This window comes from Epinephelus lanceolatus, chromosome 5 (assembly GCF_041903045.1).
Source record: "Epinephelus lanceolatus isolate andai-2023 chromosome 5, ASM4190304v1, whole genome shotgun sequence".
Lineage (NCBI taxonomy): Eukaryota > Metazoa > Chordata > Actinopteri > Perciformes > Serranidae > Epinephelus > Epinephelus lanceolatus.
The window spans coordinates 23,593,878-23,610,723 of NC_135738.1; the positions used below are offsets into that span (position 1 = coordinate 23,593,878).

At 37.8% G+C, this 16,846-nt stretch overlaps 1 long non-coding RNA gene across 1 annotated transcript in view; it reads right to left on the reverse strand.

Moving 5' to 3' along the window:
- Positions 1 to 1,936: 1,936 nt before the first annotated feature.
- LOC117249540 (uncharacterized) overlaps positions 1,937 to 16,846 on the reverse strand; it is a 110,485-nt gene continuing 95,575 nt past the window's right edge. The window contains exon 7 of the long non-coding RNA XR_013491670.1: positions 1,937 to 2,333. This is a non-coding gene — a long non-coding RNA (uncharacterized LOC117249540). The remainder of the gene's footprint in view (positions 2,334 to 16,846) is intronic.

A 16,846-nucleotide genomic window follows, 5' to 3' on the forward strand; every position in this document is an offset into this window, starting at 1 on the left:
TTCTTCCTCCTTACTACTTGAGTCTCCTCCTGCCTGTGCAGTTACTGTATTGTTTCAGAGAGGAGCTGCGGATGAAGTGCTTTGGCAGAACTAGAATATGTTAAGGAATTTGATCGTTCTATTTGGATCATTTGTTTAACTTTTTCTCTTTTGCAGCTAAATCCCCAAATATGTGGATATGATATGTGAGAAAGTCTGACAATAAAAAGCAAATCAAATATTTAACTTTAATTTGTTATATCAAGTTTGAATGTTGGAATTAATAACAAAGGAGTGGGGTAAAATAAAGAGTGTGATCAGAAGCACAAAGGCGACAGCAGTGATGTAGTTTGTCTGCATTAAAACTGTTTTTAAACCTAAAGAGCGATCACAAGATTGAAACTATGTCACCACTGGACGTCTGTGAGATTATACAAATTCAAAAATTGAATACAATTGATTTTTTTGTGACCAGAATTTCCTCAAACATCTGAAAAGCTCCTGCAAGATATGAAAGTGTTACCATTGGCTGGTTTGTGCTACGAAATTATTACAATACATGTCGTCAGAGGGGCGTCAGATCAACTCATTATTAGAACTTCATCAACCCTGGTTAACTGTCTGATCGTGATGACTGGGTCGGTTAAAGTGGCATCCAATGACATTCATGAAGCCATGTGAAGAGAGCGAACAGTGGGGGACATTCAAACAAGAAATGAAGCTGGTTAATATCAGTGAAACAGACACTGGAGGAGGGTTATGTGAAGAAAATTAATATTATTACTACAGCATTATCTTGATACTGGTGCATTTTAAAGTTAAACTCATCTCTTCCTATTAAGACAGATGTATTGAATTTTATACTTTTGAAAAACACAAGAATGATCTCATCGATAGGATTACACATCAAATATATTATTGAATTATTACCTGGCTTTAATTGAAACCAGCTAACATTAATAAACAAACTCCAAAAATGTGCATCATGTCTACAGGTGATGCCCTCACCTGCATTTACATTAATTAATCTAAAGAGCATGACAAATACTACCAAAATTTGTATATGTTGATTCCCAAAGTGATCAAACCTGATTTTTTTAAACGTATGAATGTGAAGTCCACACTGCCATGCCTTTTTTTTTTAAAGCTAAAATGAGCATCAGTGGGGATTAATATGCATTAATTAAATTGACTCTGTTTCCTTTAATGAGAGGGAAAGGATTTGATGTTAATGCTGTTGATCTCACAGAGGCTTCAATCCACCTAATTAACCAGTATTTCTGCAACACACTAAAATAATCAATAAAAAAAAGATATTTCATCACTGCTATGGACTGTACGCTCAGATATCCAGATAATTAAAACACATCACATGCTAGCTCACCTTAGCAATGACAGAAATTGGATTTTTCAGTTCGGAAACATGTTTCTTTTTTTGTCTTTTTTGGTGGGAATAATTAAAGCATGTCTGTTTTATCTCAGCTCTTAGTCATAGTGTGGCAGCACTCACTGTTGCATCTGTGTGTTGTGCAGAGATAGAGCGTCTGTGGAGGGCCAGGGAGCAGACTCCAGAGATCCATCCATCTCAATCTGAGGCTACAGCTGACACCTTACAAAGAGGTACAATTAATAAGGGCATTATCCAGCAGTAGGCAACAATAGAGTCCTAACGCAGAGACACCAACCTCGGGAGGCCCGGCGAGGAGAGAAAGGGAGCGTGTGTGTTTATGGGTGGGGGGAAGGGCGAGCCAAAGTGCTTCAAAATGGGATGCATTACAACCAATGTCTTCAGAACATGAATTACAATCTATTATAACTGAGCCTTATGATAGATGGTACCAGCTGCTTTGTGTGCTAAATGGGTCACTTCCAGCAGCTCATCCTGCACTCTTTAGGTAGTACTTTTAAAGCTCTGCATCTGTAATCTTACAAACAAGATTAAATCTTACAAACAAGATGTAAATCATTACAATAATTCATATTTTTGCGTTATATAAAGTGCATAAAGTAGCAAATTTAAGGCTCAAAAAGGTGAGTATAAAAGCGAAGAAAGCGTGTATAAAACACACCTTTATTGCCGTTTGTTTGATGACAGTCGTTCAGTTTTGTCGTGGCATCATAAGCAGGAAACCTGAGATATCAAATACAGCCTAACTGATAATGGAGCTCTCATGAAAGTGTCCTATTAGTGCAGGTTGAGTGCAGCCCTATGGTTCACAGGGGAGAGGGCGGAGACGCCGCTGCACTGACATTTACAGCAATCCAGGAGTTGTTTGTGGTCACTGGACTGGAGACAAACGCTGAACCCAAAGGTCAGAGGTCGGGGCTAAATTTCATCCACTGTGGAGGTCCCTCTGTTGGAAAAGACAAACAGAGAAAGCAGCTGAGGTGTGAAGTGCTCCTGCTGTCGGGGAAATCAATCAATCGTCATGTATAAACACAACCCAGACCAAAGGAATATAGGAGAATAAATGCTGGTATAAAATTGTAAAAAAAAAAAAAAAGCAAAAAAAAAAGGGAACAATAAACACACACGGATCAATACGAGACGCACTGGCATGTGAAACAATGGTCTGGGAACGTATTCTTAAATGATGAACTCTAATCACTTCTAAGTCTGTTCCAGTTTTTATACAGGCGGTCAAGAGTTCTCCACGGTGATGGTTTTATATTTTCCTGCTCGTTCCGTGGGGGAAAGGATGAGCTTGGTTATGGATTAACGCTGTGATCAATAACAAGATAGGAGTCCGGCTCTCTAAGCTGGGGAAAATTAATTCGAAATGCAGTCAAACTCTTATCGACCCGGAGCCAGGGGTTGCTTTCATTGCAGGTAGTTGATAATCCACCAATATTGTGATGAGCGGCTAATCTCTCATTTTAAATATGACCTCCACTGCTCATAATAAAAGTTAAGATTGGCCATCCATTTGTTGTCCATAGAGCGTGACGTCTCTGGAGCCAGATTTCTCTGTGTGATCTGAGTCACTTCAGAGTTTAAGTCAATTAAACAACTTAGATATCCTGATCACTGACAAACTAATCGAATTGTCGCTGACATTTTAGTGCTCAGTTGAGAAAAATGGTTTGGTTTACATACTTTAACACAAAAGGATCCTCCATCACCAGTTTTAAACATCATATAGGCACAACAATGCAAAAGAAAACATAGAAATATGTTCAGGTTTGCGCACTTTGCTGCTGCAAAAAGAAGTTTATGCAGGAAATGCAAGAGCGATATCAAGAATTAAATCTCATTAGACAAATTTAAGGTTTGCTAAACATTCAGGATTATCATTTTGAGCTCATTTGCACCACTAAGTGCAAGATTACACTCAGAAATCATATCAGAAACATCTATGTTTGTTTTTTGCCAACTCAACTCGCAAAGGCGAGTTTGGAAATTGTAACGATTTAATTTGCCTCATCGTTTGCTTTTATTTTTAGTTTCATGAAGTAGAGATGAGCAAAATCAGCTAAAAAGCGAAGAACTTAAATTTTCCGCCTCCTATTTACACATTTTTACATAGTCTTGGAGGATCAGCAGCAGATTATGGCCTTAATGACGCATCTTAAATTTGATTTTAGACAAAAACTGTGTTTTATTGTAGGTAACTCCACAATCAATCGTTCTTTCAAATCAACCGATCAAAGCCTGTCCCTCCGTGACATAAGGCAGCACTTATGATGCGTCTTGGTCACCTCCAGCCAAACATTATGCACCAACCCTTAAAGTGGTGTTACGCAAGTTTCACATCAGATGCAACACAAAGCAGGTTAATTGATGATCAACACAGTGTGACTTTAATGAGGCCCCGTTGCCCACGGCCAGGCCCGGTTCAGCATAGACGGGACTTTCTCATGACTGCTCGGCTTTCTTTGATCTTGTTTGCTTTTTCCACTGCTGGGACGATCATTGTTGGTTTTAATTACTTCACCACTAAATGGTACAGATGAAAGATAGGTGTCTGTAATTAATAAAATTTCCATAAATTTGAATCACTAACCAGTCTCATTAGCTCGTGCCTTTTGTCTCCACTGAAGTTCCCATGTCATCTTTTTCCAACTCTAACTATACAGAATAATATTACTTAGGGCAGGAAATCACTTGATATGCACCATATTTTCCGATAATCAAATTCCACTGTAGGTAATTAAATGCAGCGCATACTGTAGTCCTACTCCAATGATTGAGGTCAACCTGGAGAAAATGCCAATTGTTGTATTAAAACCGTTATAAAACTCATGAGTCTATTCAATTAGTCGTTTTCAGAGGAGCACAGGCATGTCGATTTTATTCAAGCTCAAATATGTAATCAAACTGTTGAAGAACCCATCTTTGATCATGTGTAATCAGGATCAGGGCTGTGTGGTACATCTCTGGGCCACAAACTAAATGAGTTGCAATGCTGCTGGCACTTACTGGGTTGGATGGTAGTCAGCTTGGCAGTAAGAGAGCTGTGGTGTTTTCACATGACAAAAAAAAAAGGACAGTTACACAGAGGGGTATTTCGAGGAGCAAACACCTGTTGTTTTGATGACTTCAAATATGTTTGCATTGGAAAGCGTGGACTCTGACTTCGATTCTGATCAGATATATGCTTTGAATATGAGCCTGACTGCTGAAATGGTTTTTTTTTTAATCACCCTTAAGGCAAACCTCTGTGATAAATGTTTCACATGTAGACAAGTTTCAAGCGAAACTCTTGAACGTATGAGAATACATACATATTTTCCAGCTCGCAGCGAAAAAAAAAAAAGCAATTTTTATTCAGTAAGTCAATCATATTAATAATTCAACACATTACAACGTAAAAAAAATCACTATTTTAAATATAATAAAGACATCCTTCCATCAGCATCATCATTTTTTTTTTCTGTTTACCTACAGAGTAAAAAATGAAGCTATTCTCAATTATAGCAGACCAGGTCACACACAGGGAAGCAAGTCTTTGTTGCTTTGTGACAGAGCTCTATAATCTTGTGGAGAACAGCCTATCATTACCAGGCTGTGTGGTAATAGACTGACATGGATGCTATGGGGAGCAATTGATTCCACACATCAATCAGTAGGGAAACTCATCTTAACGATTGCAGAGAAGTGGCTTGTTTGTCCTCAACATCACGATAAATACTAACATGGAAGCCGAGCACAATACCTGCGGCTGAATGAAGGGGTAGTTACCCATCATAAGAAATTCATTAGTCTACACCTACTTTGTCTTGCTCCTGATATTTTCCAAACATGTCTAATACCTGCAAATGTATACTGATGTCGTCCAGCTCGGATGAAATGTTAAAAAAAGGTAATTGCCTCTCAGTAAACACAGTGAACTCTGTTTTATATCAGACCGTTGTAGCAACAATATTTTTCAAACGTTGGATTTAATTATCCTTGTTGTTAATAAATGATGTCAGATTTGCACTAATGGGGAAATTAAAGTATCAAAGAGAAGCGTGCATTCTTGAATTTTTTAAATGCTCGACAATCCGCAGTTTTCTTTACAGACTTCTGAAGGTTTTCCATCAATAAAAAAGAAGCACACAGCAGCAGCAGCAGCAGCAGCATCGCTCTCTTCCATCACAATTTCTCTGCTACGTCTTCATCCGTGGACATCTGTGCCAGTTAGTATAAAAGACGCAGCTGGATGCTGAGAATATACCATCTTCCACTCTAAAAGGGAAGGGTCCCACCTGATTAAGAAGGGCAAGGGAAAGACTTTGGCAGGCCAATGGGAGAGGTCAAGGATAGAGCAGCCAGTTTCACTCCCCCACCACATCATTTTTGTATGACAGCACCACCCTAAGGTTGAAGTTCACCGAGACTTTTCATGAACAGAGCGCTTAACGTCAAACACAAGATTAAAGCGGGGGTGTCGCATCTTGGCAGGACCAAATGAAAATATCAACTGCTAAGCCCCCCTCTGAAAAGCCAGGGGACAGGTATCTAATATTAGAGAGTAAGCCTAGTTAGCAAAGGCAGCCTGCTGCTTTCCACGTTCTCAGTGCTGGTCAAAAGGCCAGACTGGCTTTGGAATTGCTTTATTGGTGAAATATATTACAGTAGAGGCCTGCAGAACTACCTTATTAAGAAGGCAGAGAAGAGATGCCCTCGTGACATATAGCAGGAACTGAGGACATTTCCATATCACTGAATAAAATACAATCTTAGATTCTATTTTTCTTTTTTTTGTGCCATACAAAAGTCAAGCCAATAAAAATTTTGCATGAACAAACATTTACTGTGATATTCATATTTTAGAATGAAAAGAAAGAGCGTTTTATTACAGTGAAAGCAGTTTGAAGCATCAAAATAAGAGTTAAAGTAAAATAAAAAAGCTTATTTAGCATTATCGAATATTACTTTTCAACATTTTAAAGTCATACAGCTGCTGTGAATCTCACTTTTTAAACTACATTTTTACAAACGAACCAGGGCTGATAAAGCTGATAGTATATTAAGGATTTGAGGGGACACATTTTTAGGGAGAAGCCATTTTGTAGTACACAAATGACTTGTTTTCTTCCCTCACAGTGTAGCAACAGAAGCTGGTGCTTCAGCTCTTTAAGTGGCTTGGAAGCATAAAAGAGGCTTATCTGCCCCTCTCATTTTTTCAGCTACATAATCAGATGACCTGAGGAGAGCTAAAGAGAAACAAAGACAGACTATCTATCTATCTATCTATCTATCTATCTATCTATCTATCTATCTATCTATCTATCTATCTATCTATCTGAGACAAATTGTTTTAAAGGAACACAGCTGGGAAAAAAAGAATTCCCTCCTCACATTAAAATAATAAGAGGCAAAGTGCGCGACCTGAGTTCAGCCGACTTGGGGCGCGGAAATAAATTAATACACAGGAGTTTGACCACATGGTAACTGTGTGAGTGTAATGGCAGTGACATAAAACTTATCTGCTGGATTCTTTTTTCCTGTTTAAAAAATAAAGTTTTTATTTCTATTTCGGTGCTTTTTAATTTATTTAAATAAAGAAAAAAACATTGCAATCAATTAAAACTAGAGGAATATTGAATTTAATTGAATAAAATGATTTTAAGGTGATTTAGAAAAATGTCCCTCACACCACTCCTTCTTTTTAGTTTGACATTGTAGGTAAATAAATGGCTTAAAGATATTTTTTTTTCCATATGATCCTTGGCAATGCCTAGTTTTTTTTCCTGTAACATAGCACTATTTATAATCAGAAACTCTAGTAAGACATGAAGCTGATCTCGAAGGCTTTTCTATAATCCCTCCCCTGGAAGTGGTCTTTACTGGAAGGCTAGTTTGTGATGGGCTCACCCAGTAGCACAATGTTGCATTGGGATACAGCATTCAGCTTAAGCCAACTTATCAACTACATTCAAAGCACATCCATTGAGCTATGTGGGGAGACTTTTTGCAGATCTATTAAAAATACTCTTATCTGTATTTAGCATATGCTGTGTATGTCAGTGCTGGCAGCTTTAGACGGATTTACACTCAAAACACCTCAAGCTATTCTTGAGCTGAAACTACTGATAACATTCTGAAACTTCTGCAGACAAGCAGGTTTTACAAATAGATAAATTCATTCAACACACTCTTGTCTCATTTGCTTTACTTATTGTCATTTTTTCGGTGCACAGTGACTGTTTTTAAATATTGCCCTTTTTCTACAGTGTTTTTTTCTTTTTAGAAATAATTTCCACCTGCGTATAAATAAAAGCTGATTTAAATATTTAACAGAATGCGTTCATTTATTGCTTGGCAGCGGAGAATTAAAAGATATGCCCTCATTACACATATTTAAAATAACATCTCACAACGCTGCCACAACATGCAGGATAATTTTTGTAAGGTCACATTTTTTGCAGTTGAAGAGGAGGAAATTATAATTTATATTACAATAAAATTATTTTGTTTTGTAAAATGTGTTTGAAAGAAAAAGGTTTCCTGCGTGTAAAACAAACAAGACGGCCAGTGGGAGAGATTTGTTGTTGCTAGTGAGCAAGAACTTCTGGAATCCAGCAGCAAATAATGTGGAAATAATCCACGCGTGAGGCTTTCAGTGCATTTCAGTGGGAAGTCCTTCAGAGGAAGCGCTGGGGCTGCAGAAAGCCTCACACTCTTCTTTTTCTTTCACTTTTCTTTCTTTGCAACAGACAAGCCCTATTTGTACTGCGGAGTAATTACTATTAGACTGAGGCAAGCTCATATTTACTCTAACTAAAATGTAATTACAGCAAAATGAGTTAAAATTTTAAAAACACACACATTGATTTTGGGGCTTTCTTGAGCTGTTTGAGGCTTTTTAATAGATTAAATTTTCATCAGAAGAGATTTATTCAGTCACAATATTAGCATGACTTCACTCCTCTGCTACCTCTTTTCCAGAATATTTGTTATTTCTTAAAATATTTATCTATCTATCTCATTTTTTTCTCACTTGCAGGCAAACCTTTATTTAACTCTGCTCTCTGGGCTGTAGAGGTTTGGCCTTTGAAGCGATTGAGAAAGAGCACCGTTATTCATGCTGCATTCAATGCTGAGAACTGAGACTCCAAAAACAGCAGTATCCTCTCATACCTGTTGAGAACACTTTCATCCTTAATGGGCTCATTAGCCACATTGTTAATTGAGTGCTATTCAGGCCAACATCAAAGCTAATAATAATTGTTTACTTACTTCCTTACTTTGCCAAAATAGACCCAACTGTGGCATAATGCTGCTCTCTTAGAAGGTATATGTTTGTAAAGGGACCTATGTTTCTGAAAGGACTGAAATGCAACCCCCCCCCCCCCCCCCCCCCACCAAAAAGCACTCTCATCACAAAAAGTCTCACTTCACAAACTCAGTGCTCTGCTTTATTTTGGGGGGTGCACTGCTGCAATTTGGTTTTAAAAATAAAAAACTCTCCTCTCTGTTAAAAAATCCAGTAAAAAATTATCCGATAAATTTAAAAATCACTGCTTTTTATGCTTTAAACCTGCACACTTAAAAAAAAAATAGTCTTAAAATTAAAATCTAAATTTTTGTCACCTAAAGAAATAAATTAATCTCTTAATAAATGACATGTTAAATATAAAACAAATCATCATAATAATAATAACAATAATAATACTATAAATAAACATCTAAAAGCATTTATATGTATATGTAAAGACACACATTTTATTTCCTGAGTTCTTGTCCTGTAAGTTTCCTCCTCCCACACGCTGCTGCCACATTAGTGGATAATGGGATCCGAAAATGGAAGCTAACTCATTGGAATTAAATTTATCAGCATGTGCTCAGAGGTAATAAGCTGTCAGTTATAAAATGAAGATTTGTATTTAGATATATGATAGGAAGAAAAATGAATAGGCAAAATAAATGAAGCTGCTTTACAACTAAATTACTTATTTGGAGCCAACAGACCACGAAGAGAATCATGATGATGACAATGATTATTGCAGATAATATTTTCCCTATGGAGGTGAAGATAGCAAATATGAAATAATTATGTAACGCGGGCCCACAAAGAGTTAACAGGAGGGGAATATTTGCAGAAATGTTTTGATAGAAGGGACCAAACCTTAAGGCATTATCAAACATTATAATGTAGGAAATCTAATTAGGACTGAGGGGGTGGGTGGGGGGTGGAGGGGGGGGGGGATGTTACCCCAAGATGCTCTGATCAAAACCAGACTTTGTAAACTGCTAACTGACACATGGGAGCATTAATGTTTGGATACAGAAATATCATAAACCACAAACATCTCCGCTAATTTTAACCATCACAACAATCAAGTCCTCAGAAAGTGCTAATCGTGTAAATTGTGTAAATAAATTAAAAAAAACTCTGCGGAAAAAAGTTTTGTTTACAGCGCTCTCAGTTTTAAACACACTTAGGACACAGCGGCGGAGCCAAATATCCATTTCAAACTGAAAATTTCATCATAGCAGGATTTCTATTTTTAAAAGGGCTGAGCTGATGAAAGCTGGTCTAAGTTACACCCAAGCTTGGGGCTAAGGCAGCTGAATTTCAATTGATTAGGTACCCATGCATGATGAAAGTTTCTTAAAATGACACCATAGTCACAACATTTCAAAGGAAACAATCCCTGCTGTATGCCAGGATACTGCAAATGTGCCAGAAACCACATGAGAGAATTAGATGAGAGGGGGAAGTGAACACAACTGGGTAAAACAGAAATTCAAACACATTAAATCTAACAATATATGACAGCAACTGTCTTATTATTGCTTATTTTCCTGTGCTCCGCCAATAACTAATTTGTAGCTTGTGTAATATGTCATTTTGTTATTTGCCAGCGACTTGACGGCTGCGAGGTATTATTATTATTTACCTGTTTTTAGTATTAATGAAACAATTTCTGCAGGGGAACAAAGACTTTTGGAGCACTCTGACAAAACAGACATGATGGCTTAGATTTTAAATAATTTCCTACAAAAAATAAATACTTGCAGCTATAGAATTAAAAGTGTTTCACTATTTTGACAACTCCAAATGCTTCTTGAGCTGCTGCACAAGTGATATAATCGAAGACACCACTGTAGGTTTTAATATATATCACTTATTGAGAGAGAAAGAGATGATAGATATGTTCTTTCATCTGGAGGTTGGTGTAAACAAGCAAAGAAAAGTGTATTAAAAAATGCTGTGTCTATAGGGCTCATGTCTGACGCCTGTCAAATCATTAAAAAGGAGAGGTACTGTTATCAAATGCTTGGGATCAGCAATAGTGGTGGCACATCGCTGAAATGAGGTATGTCTTCCATGGGGGCAACTTGAGGGCCTTTTGTGAATTTATAGAGTACGATAAAATCTGCTTCATATTTCTCCACGAAATCGGGCTGATGAAAGCAGCCTGAGAGAGAATTACATGGCAAGAGTTTTGTCACCAGACCCATAGGCTTTATAGGCTGGGAATTGAAAAGGTAATGAGAAAAGCCATGCTGCCGGTTGGCTGTGTTTAATAAGTCATCATGCCTCTATCTATTGTTAGTCGCACAGACCCCACCAAGATTGTGTTTTCACCATACTTAATACTCTGCAGCCAGCAGGCATTTCAATGGATATAATATATCCAGCGCAGAGGAGCAGGCTAGCAGCTTATAGCACAGACACCATTACACAGAGTCGTGTGATAACAGTGAACAAAGAACAAAGTCTAAAAAATGAGACTGTTCTCCAGTTGCCTCTCTTCTTGAAGTATATGTGATTGCAATTAAGATAGATGGCTTTACTTAAAAAAAAGACAGAGAGAGAGAGAGAGAGAGAGAGAGAGAGAGAGAAAGAAAAAAAAGCCAATTCTGGGACATGGTAATTATGTGAAGAACTCACAAGTAAAACTGTCCCTCCCTGCACGTTGCACACTACAAGTAATGTGTCCGTGCATGTGTGCGAACACACACAGCATTCAGACAGCAGTCGACAGCAGGATAAAGAGTGACGTAAATGCCGCGGTCCTCTGGACACAGAGGATGATACTTGGCAGATGTATTTTTCTCCTCTTTTTTTTTTTTTTTTTTTTTAAAAGACAGGTTCATCTCATAACTCATCAAACAAATTCCCGCCATCCCAGTGATCTCTTTATTCTTCTCACAGATTTCTCTGTCTCTGAGTAAACTCGGCATGTAGGGGGAACAGAAAAAAAAAAAAAACAGCCTGAAGGAAAATTTAAATGTGAGCTGATGATGAATGGTTGAACTGATTTTCTGGCAAGAATTACAGCTTTGTAACGACACTTGACACGCATGTGATGAAAGGAAGAGCAGAGTACAACTAAAAAAAATATATATATATATAAAAATGGAAAGGACTACTTTTTACAGTTTGTGTAATTACTGTATGACACATATAAAGGGCCATATTTCCCATCCTGACAGCACAGTCCAGAGCTATCTTTTGTCTTTATGTCATTGCCTCCGGCTATGCATGAAAACAACACTATTACTACACTCAAACCTGGCCACACTGTTTGTTGTACATGTGAACACTTCCATCTACTTACACGTGCAGACCTGCTTTAAAAAGACGGGCTTGTCGCACACTCTGATCAGCGAGAGGATTTCTGAACCGTGTGGAGTTTTTAACATGGAAATTGGCTTTGAACCCCATCTGCACAGGTCGGCACATCTTTGGGCAAAGCTCTGCTACTGCTGACAGGGAAAATGAACCATCAATTCCTTATAATGTGGCCTGATTATTATCCTACTTACCCCCCACAAATTCAAACTTAGTGAATTTCTGCACCCTTTGAAATGAGGGAAGGCCTAATATCTCTTTTTTTAAACGACAGTCAAATAGCAGCTCCACCAACACAGCAATTCCAGAAAGTAAAACCTATCAACAAAGTACTTAAAGCGCAGTGCATGGTGGTTTTACCAACACACTTCAACACATGAAAAACCATCATATCCATCTGATAATAATGGTCTGAATCTGTGTTAAACAAATCTTTAAGAGATTGAAAAGTGACAAACAAATAACAAGAAGTTGGTTTTGAGGCAATAAATATGACTTTTACATAAAATCCTGGCACCATGAAAATAAAAAAATGTATCCTACCTGTGTAGAAATGTTGATTTCACACCCCAAAAACAAAACAAAATAACAAAAACAAAAATAAAGATTTATATATTAGGCTCTTAACAAGTGAAATGGGACTCTGACTGTGACACATGATACAAACCGCAGCAAAGTTTGAATGTGTGAAGTGTGTTCAGCAACTTCGGGAAGGGATCTGTCAACGTCCTATCTGGGATGTCTTTATTTGACACGATTGGTTTTGTTAGGTTCCTTGAGTCAGTCCAGCCCGCTGGTGTCCCTTTCACCCCTAAAAGCAGCTGGGCCCTGACCCTTGCAGCACTGGCCCTCAAAGCTGAGCTCCTTTCAGCTCAGGCGTATAGGGAACCTCCCTGTTCCCTCCCACCAGCAACATCCCATTCAGCCGCAGAGATAACTTTATTCATCTTGTGCATCATTGTATCCAGTTGAATGCAGAAACTATGCAGACACTCGAGTGACTTGAACTAGCGTGCGTGCATGTGTTAAGGACAGGAAAGAAGGGGAGGTGTTATGTCTTAATTTCTTGGGTTTTGACAGAAAATGCATGCGTGGCTTCACTTTGAAAAACCACCTTCAGCCTTTCTCATTTCAGGACGAGTACTTGCAGTTTACCTAAAGTACAAAATTCGAGGAAGATAGTGTTTTGATTACACGTTGGGGCTTAAAATATTGTAATCACGCCAGAAAATTCAATACATTTTGACAATTACGCCAATGTCTGCAGATGATGTCTGTGTTTCTGGTGTTAATTTACATGAAAGTGCTGCACAGCTCTCTCTCTCTCTCTCTCTCTTCTTTTTTTTTTTTTTTTAATTTGGTAAACTCTCTGCTCTCCTATTTCTGATTTAGCGATGGGCAGCTGGCGGGGACAGTTGAGCTTATTTTCACCTGCCTAACACCAAAACAGCACTAGGACCACCCTGCTCTTCTCTCATCATTCATATTCAAGCCAGGGCCTCTTGACAAGTCTGCTGATCTCACTCAATGTTTTGTGATTTGGACAATACGTTTTCACTGTGTGGGCAAAAATGCTGAGGCCATCACACTTCTTGAGGCCAGTCTTGTGAGACTCAACTGAGGCAGAAGCTCGGAATTATTCCTCCTCTGTGAGAGTTATGCTCGTCAGTGGATCTGCCTGATCCCAGATAAGTCTGCAGTCAAACAGAGTACGGGATCCCGTGTTTCCATACTAATATGACCAAAATAAGACTTTAAATAAAGGTCTTACTAAAGAAGAAAAGTTGTCTTTTATACAACCTGCACTTTAATTTATACATTCTGTTGCACTCCTGAGTTTTTGCTTCTAAATTTTGAAGACTTGGACATTTATTCTGAATCAAAAGCTATTTATTTTATGTTGTCTGGAACAAAAAGTCAGCCATAAAGTCAACAAATTTAAAGTTTACTATAAAATGCACTTTATAGTGTTCTTTATATTTAATTTTGCGATGGCTTTTTCAAAAAATAAGGTGGTAATGGCTGAAAATGTGTGAGAAATACTGCAATAAATTGGTAGAAATGCTGAATATTTGGTTTATCTTAGTGCTAGTTGACACAAGATATAGTCCTTTAACTGTTTAATGACACATCTGATTTAACTACATTTTAATTTAACAAACAAATACAGGAAACTTGCATCACGAGTGTGTCTGTCTCAAACTGCAACTTCTCCGCACAACCTTTAAAATGCCATGTTGTTTTTCTCCTACACGAAGCGCAGCTACTCTCAAAAATATGATTCTTCATAAAGAGCGTGAATATTTGTGATGTGGCCATTGGTAAAAAATCCTTTTGGGGATTTCGATATCTAAAAGAGAGAGGTTTATACATTAGCGCTGTAGTTGCAAAACACTGTTGATATTCAAATGATTATTGTGCAAAATCTGGGATAAGCTTCTGTGTGAGAGCTCTTCTAAGTGCCTACAACTATTGCTAATTCCCCTCACCATTGTGGGCCGAACAAAGGCCTTAATCCCATTTCACTTTTGCAGAAGGCTGGGGCTATTTTCCCTCTCATAAACCAACAACACTCCCCCTAGCCAGAGCTGAGAGGTTCTGAGAAAGGGGCCAGTGTGTGTATACTTCAAGGCTTTTTTGTCCAACTTGGCTAGTGCTCTGCATAAACTTTTAAGTGGTCCCAGTAGGCCTCAAACACCTTTTGGCAGAAAAAATAAGCTACCACAAACTGTAAAAAGGAAACCAAACACTCTCTTAACCTGGACAATACAAAAGAAAATATATGAAGTCTTTTATAACTCAGATTGGGTCCGGACTGCAAAGAGTTAACATGTTTTTTTCATGCACTAGTAAAGGAACTTTCATTCCTCTGAAAGCAGCGCTCTTTCTCTGCATTGTAAATCCTTTAATACATTATTTATAACATGGTGGTCCACTATCAAAGCAAGTGGAGTAGGACAGGATTCGGTTCTTGTACTTTGTAGTTTTAGCTTTAGCTTGCAGCGGAAAATAAAACCACTTCTCTGACTTTGACATAATATTTTCCTTTGTTATTCAGCCCACTTCATTTCTACCTTTCAAATTTGTGGTTTAATTAAAACAAGTAACAGTTTCAGGGTTTTTTTGTCCATTCAATTATAATTACATCACAGAGTCCTGCAAACGTGAAGACTGTCCAGAAATACAATTACTTTTTAATGATAGAAAAAAAGGCATATCATTTAAATTTGATGCACCACCTAAAGAGTATTTCATCTTTTCCCATTAAACACAGGAACTATCTTAAGGATGAACATTAAACATCCCATATGTATGCATTTTTTAACCATTCAATTTAATTTTGTAAATACCAGTATGAGCAGAATATGTCTAATAGGAGCTTGAGTCTATACGGAAATGGTGAAGCTCCCTGGAACAGACAGCAACACCACAAGCCCAGTTGTTCAGTGAGTAAGTGATGGCTTTATTCAGCTGCTGTGTCATGCGGTGCATGTGAACCAGCATGCAGACCAGCATGTGGCCTGTGTTGGCTCATGTTAGGTGTGTAGTTAGAGGGTCTACTTGCACTTAAAAAGGAGGGGCGCAGCAAAACACAAATCAGCCAGGAATTTTCTTCAACAGCCAGACAAACTGTCCTCCTTTAATCTTAATCAATTAGACACCCATGAAGTGCAAACAAATCACAAACCTGTCAGCATGCACAATACAGTGTAAAGAATCTGCAAATTACATGCAGTGTAGACAAGCTGCACCCCTTCCTACAAAGCTGCTGGGTTGAGTCCTCTTAAAAAGCTTCACATCACCCAGATCATATTTGTGCCATTGACTTACAGTGTAATAAAGAGGATCTCTTTGCTAAGATGCCCACTGGAATCCAGAACTGTTAGCTTAATATCCACTGGGATCCACTGAGGTGAGTGTAGCCTTTCACATACAATACTCAGTCCTGGGAAAGTGATACGTCTTTGCTTGATGTTAATGGTTTGTAACATCCCAAGATAGCAAAATTTATCTCTGGCAAACCTGGCCTAATGATATTTCCCTTGCTCAAGTTGACAGAGAGAAAAGCCATGGTTAAAGTATTATTGAATATACTTGTGCATACAGGGAATCATGTATCAAATTCTACCAACTCTTATCTGCACAGAGGACCACCTGAGGCTTTTTAGGGGGTTGGGGGTGGGGATTACATGATGTACCTGATTTTCATTGATGGACTTTAAAATGAACAGTAATTAAATAAAGTTTCTAAAAAAGCACACATTTGCTTTCTAAATACAACTGTCAAGCCCAAATGAACCATAATACATTTTAATAGTAGTGATATTCAACATAGAAACTGTTGCTGAAGTTTAAGGCTCGTATGGCAGCAGTGTTGGGGAGTAATTAGTTACGTGTAATTAAATTACAACATAAATGTAACTGTGATCAGTTACAGTTAATAAGAAAGAAAAATATGTAATTAAATTACAGTTACTAATAACCATGTTGGCGATTACAAAGGGGTTACATCCGAATATAAAGTTTTCGGTTAAAAGTTTTTGAATGAATATAATATTCATTCTGGTGCTTTGCATCTTTTCCCTGAGCAGGAACGGCTTCTTTTGCCCCCGCCCATTTCTGGACAATCATTTTTCAGCTTGCCAAGTTAAAATCATTTTGTAATCATTTATTACAAAAGTCATCAAAAAGCAATCAAACATATGTTACATTACTTTGTAACAGTACTTTGTAGCAGTCTACAAGCAGCGGCTGATGAACTGATTTCTATTTTTGTTTTTTTTACCAATATTGCCTAAGATATAGAAACCAAAAATTAACTACCTCAAAACTTCAATTAGTAGCCCGGGCCA